The sequence below is a fragment of the Entelurus aequoreus genome, linkage group LG10, assembly GCF_033978785.1.
Source record: "Entelurus aequoreus isolate RoL-2023_Sb linkage group LG10, RoL_Eaeq_v1.1, whole genome shotgun sequence".
Taxonomy (NCBI): domain Eukaryota; kingdom Metazoa; phylum Chordata; class Actinopteri; order Syngnathiformes; family Syngnathidae; genus Entelurus; species Entelurus aequoreus.
This window is the reverse complement of record NC_084740.1, coordinates 58688078-58697306: the sequence shown is the minus strand read 5'-3', so window position 1 is coordinate 58697306 and position 9229 is coordinate 58688078. Positions and strand designations below refer to the sequence as shown.

At 40.9% G+C, this 9229-nt stretch overlaps 1 long non-coding RNA gene across 1 annotated transcript; it reads right to left on the bottom strand.

Annotated features, from left to right (window-relative positions):
* Positions 1 to 3078: 3078 nt before the first annotated feature.
* On the bottom strand, positions 3079 to 3579 carry LOC133658847 (uncharacterized). Its single transcript, XR_009827545.1, has 3 exons — positions 3543 to 3579; positions 3283 to 3454; positions 3079 to 3195 (listed from the first exon to the last, which is right to left on the bottom strand). It is a non-coding gene; the product is annotated as an uncharacterized LOC133658847 (long non-coding RNA).
* Between the last annotated feature and the right edge of the window lie 5650 nt (positions 3580 to 9229).

The following is a 9229-nucleotide window of genomic DNA, read 5'->3' as shown; positions in this document are numbered from 1 at the left end:
TAGTATAGAACAGGGGTCACCAACCTTTTTGAAATCAAGAGCTACTTCTTGGGTACTGATTAATGCGAAGGGCTACCAGTTTGATACACACTTAAATAAATTGCCAGAAATAGCCAATTTGCTCAATTTACCTTTAACTCTATGTTATTATTAATAATTAATGATATTTACACTTAATTGAACGATTTAAAAGAGGAGAAAACACGAAAAAAATGACAATTGAATTTTGAAACATAGTTTATCTTCAATTTCGACTCTTTAAAATTCAAAATTCAACCGAAAAAAAGAAGAGAAAAACTAGCAAATTCGAATCTTTTTGAAAAAATTACAAAAATAATTTATAGAACATCATTAGTAATTTTTCCTGATTAAGATTAATTTTAGAATTTTGATGACATGTTTTAAATAGGTTAAAATCCATTCTGCACTTTGTTAGAATATATAACAAATTGGACAAAGCTATATTTCTAACAAAGACAAATCATTATTTCTTCTAGATTTTCCAGAACAAAAATTTTAAAAGAAATTCAAAAGACTTTGAAATAAGATTTAAATTTGATTCTACAGATTTTCTAGATTTTCCAGAATAATTTGTTTGAATATTAATCATAATAAATTTGAAGAAATATTTCACAAATATTCTTTGTCAAAAAAACAGAAGCTAAAATGAAGAATTAAATTAAAATGTATTTATTATTCTTTACAATAAAACAAATACATTTACTTGAACATTGATTTAAATTGTCAGTAAAGAAGAGGAAGGAATTTAAAAGGTAAAAAGGTATATGTGTTTAAAAATACTAAAATCATTTTTAAGGTTGTATTTTTTCTCTAAAATTGTTTTTCTGAAAGTTAGAAGAAGCAAAGTAAAAAAAAATAAAATAATTTATTCAAACAAGTGAAGACCAAGTCTTTAAAATATTTTCTTGGATTTTCAAATTCTATTTGAGTTTTGTCTCTCTTAGAATTAAAAATGTCGGGCAAAGCGAGACCAGCTTGCTAGTAAATAAATACAATTTTAAAAATAGAGGCAGCTCACTGGTAAGTGCTGCTATTTGAGCTATTTTTAGAACAGGCCAGCGGGCTACTCATCTGGTCCTTACGGGCTACCTGGGGCCCGCGGGCACCGCGTTGGTGACCCCTGGTATAGAACAACAACGATAAAGTTTGCAACTTTTGCTCGCTGATAAAAAAAGCCTTGCCCCTACCGGAAGTAGCGTGACGTCACAGGAGGTAGGATTCCTCAAAATTCCCCGTTGTTTACAATGGAGCGAGAGAGATTCGGACCGAGAAAGCGACGATTACCCCATTAATTTGAGCGAGGATGAAAGATTTGTGGATGAGGAACGTTAAGAGTGACGGACTAGAATGCAGTGAAAGACATATCTTTTTTCGCACTGACTGTAACTTAGGTACGAGGTCTCATTGGATTCTACACACTCTCCTTTTTCTATTGTGGATCACGGATTTGTATTTTAAACCACCTCGGATACTATATCCTCTTGAAAATGAAAGTCGGGAACGCGAAATGGACATTCACAGTGACTTTTATCTCCGCGACAATACATCAGCGAAGCTCTTTAGCTACTGAGCTAAGGTGATAGCATCTGGCTCCAATGCAGATAGAAACAAAATAAATAAATCCCTGACTGGAAGGATAGACAGAAGATCAACAATACTATTAAACCGTGGACATGTAACTACACGGTTAATAATTTCCAGCTTGGCGAAGCTTAACAATGCTGTGTTGCTAACGACGCCATTGAAGCTAATTTATCAACCGGACCTCACAGAGCTATGCTAAAAACATTAGCTATCCACCTACGCCAGCCAGCCCTCATCTGCTCATCAACACCCGTGCTCACCTGGGTTCCAGCGATTGACGGTGCGACGAAGGACTTCACCCGATCACAGATGCGGTCGGCGAGACGGAGGAAGTTAAGGTGAGTTCGGCGGCTAACGCGTCTGCTATCCATCTCTGTCTTCCTGGTTGTGTTGCTGTAGTCCGCCGCTAATACACCGATCCCACCTACAACTTTCTTCTTTGCAGTCTCCATTGTTCATTAAACAAATTGCAAAAGATTCACCAACACAGATGTCCAGAATACTGTGGAATTTTTCGATGAAAATACTTCCGTTGCCGTCGTGACGTCACGCGCATACGTCATCACACCAAGACGTTTTCAAGCGGAAGTTTCCCGGGAAATTTAAAATGGCACTTTATAAGTTAACCCGGCCGTATTGGCATGTGTTGCAATGTTAAGATTTCATCATTGATATATAAACTATCAGACTGCGTGGTCGCTAGTAGTGGCTTTCAGTAGGCCTTTAATGTTGGTTCCTTGACTGCACAGTTCCTTCACAATACCTGAACCTGGGTCTGAGACCATTGAGAATACTGCCATTTTCTCTTTGCAGACCACACCTACAGTAAATACAGTCACGATCAAAAGTTTGTAAAGAACATCATGTCAAGGCTGTCTTGAGTTTCCAATCATTTCTACAGCTCTTATTTTGTTGTGATGTAGTGATTGGAGCACATACTTGTTGGTCACAAAAAACATTCATGAAGTTTGCTTCTTTTATGAATTTATTATGGGTCTACTGAAAATGTGAGGGTCAAAAGTATACATACAGCAATGTTAATATTTGCTTACATGTCCCTTGGCAAGTTTCACTGCAAGAAGGCGCTTTTGGTAGCCATCCACAAGCTTTTTGGCAAGCTTCTGGTTGAATTTTTGACCACTCCTCTTGTCAAAATTGGTGCAGTTCAGCTAAATTTGAATAAACGACTCACATTCACTTCGTTCCACATGACGTGTATTTCTGGTCTTGTCATTCTGGTCCGGACAGAAGGATGACACGGCAGTGCGGCTGGATCAAAAGAGATGTCGGAGACGCTTTACTGAACAAAAAGTTGTTTTATTACAAGTGAGTGTCATTATACAGGACTGCAGTACCTGGAGGAGGTCAGGTCAAAAATGAAGGACTCCTAACTTGGAGAAGCCAAACCATCAGTTTTATATTCCTACCTCTTGTCTAGGGTTGGGTATCGTTTGAATTCGTACGATTCCGATTCCGATTCCTGACGATTCTCGATTCCGATTCTTCTTGTACCATGCCGGGATCAATGTGTTTGACAGGTAGTCCCTGGAAGGTGGTATGTATTTTGGGTTGAGAGTTTTCACCATATCCCTGCAAACATAAACAAACATGTAATGTTGCTGTTACTGTTTAGCCCAGTATCAATTAGCTTAGCTCTAACGTTATTGCTTAACTAACCTAAATGTTGGAGATTCCACCTCTGAAAAGGGATGCAGTCTTTTGACTATGTGTGCTGTGACCTTTCTGTGGCACTCTTCCGTCTGTGGCACCGACATCTTCCCCATTGCCGCTACGGTGAACGGAGTACGCTGAGCACATCGCGGAGCCTGGCTAGCAGGTTGTAAATTGTCTATGAAAAAATATGCGGGCTAATTTGTTAGCTGCCTCAACGTTGGCGCAAAACACATTATTTATTGCATATATATTGTTTTACTTACCGGTTTCGGACTGCAGTGCAGTCACCGAGGTGCCAGGCTGGGCGTCGGAGCCAGAGGAAGAGGCAGAGGAGGACGGTCGGCGCAGCGCGTCGAAGACGGGACACGCATTTATTTGTACTCCATGAACTCGGAGGTGCTTCATCGTGTCCGACGTGCACCCTCCTAAGCACAAAACAGTCCTGTCGCACGTGTTACATTTCGCCGATATTTCATTTTTTTTAGTAAAATAAAGCCACACTTTCGACCGCCGACGCCCGCTATCCATGCTTGACTGACTCGCTCGGCTACATAGGCTCGGCTATGCTAACACTTCCGGCGGTGGGCGCTTCTTCGTTGGTGTTCAGCGGCTTCTTCTTCCGGTCGGCGGACTTATTCTTTTTTTCCGGTCGGCGGACTGGGTATCGAAACTAGGAATCGAAATTTAAACTTTTGAACGATTCCGGGAGAATCGGAAAGTTAGTTCCGGTTCCAATCGATACTCAATACTCGATACCCAACCCTACTCCTGTCAATGTGGAATGCGCTCCCAACAGGTATAAAAGAAAGGGCATCTCTATCCTCCTTCAAAACCGCAATAAAAGTTCACCTCCAGGCAGCTACAACCCTAAACTAACACCCTCCTTTTTCTTATGCCTTCTGATCTCTCTCTCTCTCTCTCTCTCTCTCAACGATTCCGGGAGAATCGGAAAGTTAGTTCCGGTTCCAATCGATACTCAATACTCGATACCCAACCCTACTCCTGTCAATGTGGAATGCGCTCCCAACAGGTATAAAAGAAAGGGCATCTCTATCCTCCTTCAAAACCGCAATAAAAGTTCACCTCCAGGCAGCTACAACCCTAAACTAACACCCTCCCCGGATTGCTAACAATCAAATGTAAACAATCAAATGCAGATACTTTTTCTTATGCCTTCTGATCTCTCTCTCTCTCTCTCTCTCTCTCTCTCTCTCTCTCTCTCTCTCTCTCTCTCTCTCTCTCTCTCTCTCTCTCTCTCTCTCTATGTCCACTACTTGATGTCCATATCCTACCCCCCCCCCCTCTCCACACCCCTGATTGTAAATAATGTAAATAATTAATTGTGATTATCTTGTGTGATTACTGTATTATGACGATAGTATATATGATAGTATATATCTGTATCATGAATCAATTTAAGTGGACCCCGACTTAAACAAGTTGAAAAACTTATTCGGGTGTTACCATTTAGTGGTCAATTGTACGGAATATGTACTTCACTGTGCAACCTACTAATAAAAGTCTCAATCAATCAATCAATGTGTGTGTGCTAAGTCAGGAGAGCGCATCCTGGCCATAAAGGGGATGTTTGTGTCTAAGTGACTGAAAAGAAAACAGATGCCGGTCGTATCTTAGAGGCTAAACATGTAGTCTCTTCTCACGTATAGGGCCATCACCTTTGCATACCAAGGTCCAATTTTATTGCCTTGTCTTCCGCAAGAACTAATCCAATCCACACACAAATGTCAGTACTACTATGTTATTATGTGCCCAAACTGAAATGCTACTATTTACTTAAACCTGGTGGTTGGCTTTCTCCGAGATGAATATAAACATTCACCATATGCAAAACATAATATGAGTTAATTAATTCACTTCGTTGCAGAAACTATAGTCCCCACTGAACGTAACATGCATGTTTTTGGGGAAAGGAACCTGGAGTACCTGCACAGGCAAGGGAGATCAAGGGTTCGAAGTTCTGTTGAAGCATCGCCATGTGGAGTTTGCATGTTTTCCTGGGTTGTGCATATAAATACGTGCAATTGTAGTAAGAGGAGATGTTAGCGGACAATAGTTACAATGTTAGCAGTTTGTGTGCGTGGTGTTGAATTAGCCACACTTGTTTTGCCTATTGCAAATGAAAAGGATGAAACGAAATGTGCAACCCATCTCACCCGTGGAGCTGGAGTACGTTTCAAATCCAAGTCAATGGGTGGCAACAGTGGGGGAGAGCGGGGAGATGAGTGGTGGGCTCGGTGGGTTTTGGCTGGTGGTGTTTCTGTGAAGCTGGATGAAGCCCAAAAGGCTCCCCAAAGCCAAGGTAACCAGGCAACCGTTTGACTCCCGGGTCTTTGCAGGCTTGATTTACCCCCCCCCCAAAAAACATTGGGTGTTTAGATCATAGACATCTTATAAGGGTACGCAGCATCGAGCGCTACTGGCGCTGACGAGACGCGGGGCCGCCATCTTGGAGTGGTGATCCGCTCCACTCAGTGCAATTCATTTGGCAGGAGCAATGAACTGTCAGCGCATTTAATTCATCTTACCTCACTGAATACCACTGATTTCCACGCACTTTTTTGTCATACGTGTAGCTATGATAAAGGACACGTTTTATTATTCATAGTTGGCTTAACAGTAATAGAATATTCGTATATGCTATAAGTAGGGATGTCCGATAATGGCTTTTTGCCGATATCCGATATTCCGATATTGTCCAACTCTTTAATTACCGATACCGATATCAACCGATACCGATATCAACCGATATATGCAATCGTGGAATTAACACATTATTATGCCTAATTTGGACAACCATGTATGGTGAAGATAAGGTACTTTTTAAAAATAATAATAAAATAAGATAACTAAATTAAAAACATTTTCTTGAATAAAAAAGCAAGTAAAACAATATAAAAACAGTTACATAGAAACTAGTAATGAATGAAAATGAGTAAAATTAACTGTTAAAGGTTAGTACTATTAGTGGACCAGCAGCACGCACAATCATGTGTGCTTACGGACTGTATCCCTTGCAGACTGTATTGATATATATAGGAACCAGAATATTGATAACAGAAAGAAATGGGGGGAGGGAGGTTTTTTGGGTTGGTGCACTAATTGTAAGTGTATCTTGTGTTTTTTTATGTTGATTTAATAAAAATTTAAAAAATAAATTGTATTCTTTTTTATTATTATCGGACATCCCTAGCTATAAGTGACCAGACGTCCCAGATCAAAACTGGGAATATAATCCCATAGAAAGGGGGAAAAAATATTTTTAAGTTAAAGAAACAATATGATTAGGTTATATATTCATGCGTATATCCTACATAAACAATGTATGAATACATTAGATATCTACTGTATATATCTTAGGGACATATAGACTGTATTTCTGAGAGTTTATTCTGTCTTGACACTTTGTATTGATATTTTGTATTACATTCTTCCCTTAAATGATAATGTTTACAGTGATTGTTTTATATGTATTTTTGATGTATGTCGCTTTGGATAAAAGCGTCTGCCAAATACTTCAACATATATAAACACCTGGAAGTCTTTATATCAGCTAAAACCACCAATCGGTTTCACTGGATTCAGAATAAAACCAAATTATGTTTTACCCAACAATGTTAGTATTGGAATATTGTTACTTGAAGACTTATTCCTGGTTACAATTATACTGTTAAGAAAGTATTGTCTTGTACTTTGCCTACAATGAGAACGCATCATCATCCGTGGCGCCTGGTGAATTTTGTTTTAGGTGGGGCTGAAAGTTTGTAAAGCAAACCCCTGTAGGGGCGTCATCCTCCCCCAGAAGATTTCTTTGTGATTTTCACATACAAATGAAGCATTCTGGTGCATTCTGACAAAATAATGAGGACAAATTAGAACATTTCATAGGTTTGCAGAGAACTATATACAACACAATCTGGACTGTGGTCCTAACTTTTACGCCTATTGGCTTTTACAATCTTCATCTTCATCATTTATCTAAACTTTATGTTATTCAAGTATGACATTTTTAAATGTAATTAATTTGATTGACAAGCAACTCTATTATGGTCATACTCTTGTTTGCTGGCGGCTACGATTTCAGTACTATTGAAGATCTTTGCTCCTTCTCAACTCTGTGGTAATATTCTTTTCACAAAATACAACCAATAGTACCATCCATCCATCCATCCATCTTCGGGTCGCGGGGGAAGCAGCCTAAGCAGGGAAGCCCAGACTTCCCTCTCCCCAGCCACTTCGTCCAGCTCCTCCCGGGGGATCCTGAGGCGTTCCCAGGCCAGCCGGGAGACATAGTCTTCCCCAACGTGTCCTGGGTCTTCCCCGTGGCCTCCTACCGGTTGGATGTGCCCTAAACACCTCCTAGGGAGGCATTTGGGTGGAATCCTGACCAGATGCCCGAACCACCTCATCTGGCTCCTCTCCATGTGGAGGAGCAGCGGCTTTACTTTGAGTTCCTGCAATACGATGGCAGTCACACATAAGAGATACGTGTGGACTGCAATACGATGGCGGTCACACATAAGAGATACATGTGGACTGCAATACGATGGCGGTCACACATAAGGGATACGTGTGGACTGCAATACGATGGCAGTCACACATAAGAGATACGTGTGGACTGCAATACGATGGCAGTCACACATAAGAGACACGTGTAGACTGCAATACGATGGCAGTCACACATAAGAGATACGTGTAGACTGCAATACGATGGCAGTCACACATAAGAGGCACGTGTAGACTGCAATACGATGGCAGTCACACATAAGAGATACGTGTAGACTGCAATACGATGGCAGTCACACATAAGACACACGTGTAGACTGCAATAAGATGGCAGTCACACATAAGAGATACGTGTGGACTGCAATACGATGGCAGTCACACATAAGACACACGTGTATACTGCAATACGATGGCAGTCACACACAAGAGATACATGTAGACTGCAATACGATGGCAGTCACACATAAGGGATACGTGTAGACTGCAATACGATGGCAGTCACACATAAGAGATGTGTGTAGACTGCAATACGATGGCAGTCACACATAAGACACACGTGTAGACTGCAATACGATGGCAGTCACACATAAGAGATATGTGTAGACTGCAATACGATAGCAGTCACACATAAGAGATACGTGTGGACTGCAATACGATGGCGGTCACACATAAGAGATACGTGTGGACTGCAATACGATGGCGGTCACACATAAGAGATACGTGTGGACTGCAATACGATGGCAGTCACACATAAGAGATACATGTGGACTGCAATACGATGGCGGTCACAAATAAGAGATACGTGTGGACTGCAACACGATGGCAGTCCCACATAAGAGACACGTGTAGACTGCAATACGATGGCAGTCACACATAAGAGATACGTGTGGACTGCAATACGATGGCAGTCACACATAAAACACACGTGTAGACTGCAATACAATGGCAGTCACACATAAGACACACGTGTAGACTGCAATACAATGGCAGTCACACATAAGAGATACGTGTGTCATGATCCATGGTCCGGATCATGTTTTTGTGTTTTCTGTTAATTTTGGACTCCTTTTGTTATTTGTTGTGCTCCTGTGAGTTTGTTTTGGTTGTCATGGTCACTCTTTGTGTGCACCTGTCTCTGATTAGTGCTCGCCCGCTCACCTGCTTCCTGAGCGCTAATCAGAGGCATTATTTAAGTTGCCTTTGCCAGTCACTCGTCCTGCTCTCATTGTGTTTGCTCCATGCACTTGTCACGTGAGTTTTTGAGTTCTAGTGTTCCTTGTCTTTTGCCTATGCTAAGTAATAAGTTCCTTAACTTCCCGTGCGCTCTGCACGCATCCTTGTTGTTTTTGTTTATTGGATGATTTATGATAGATAAATCACTTCCTACCTTACGCCTTCGTCCGGAGCCGTTCCTTTGCATTGGGAG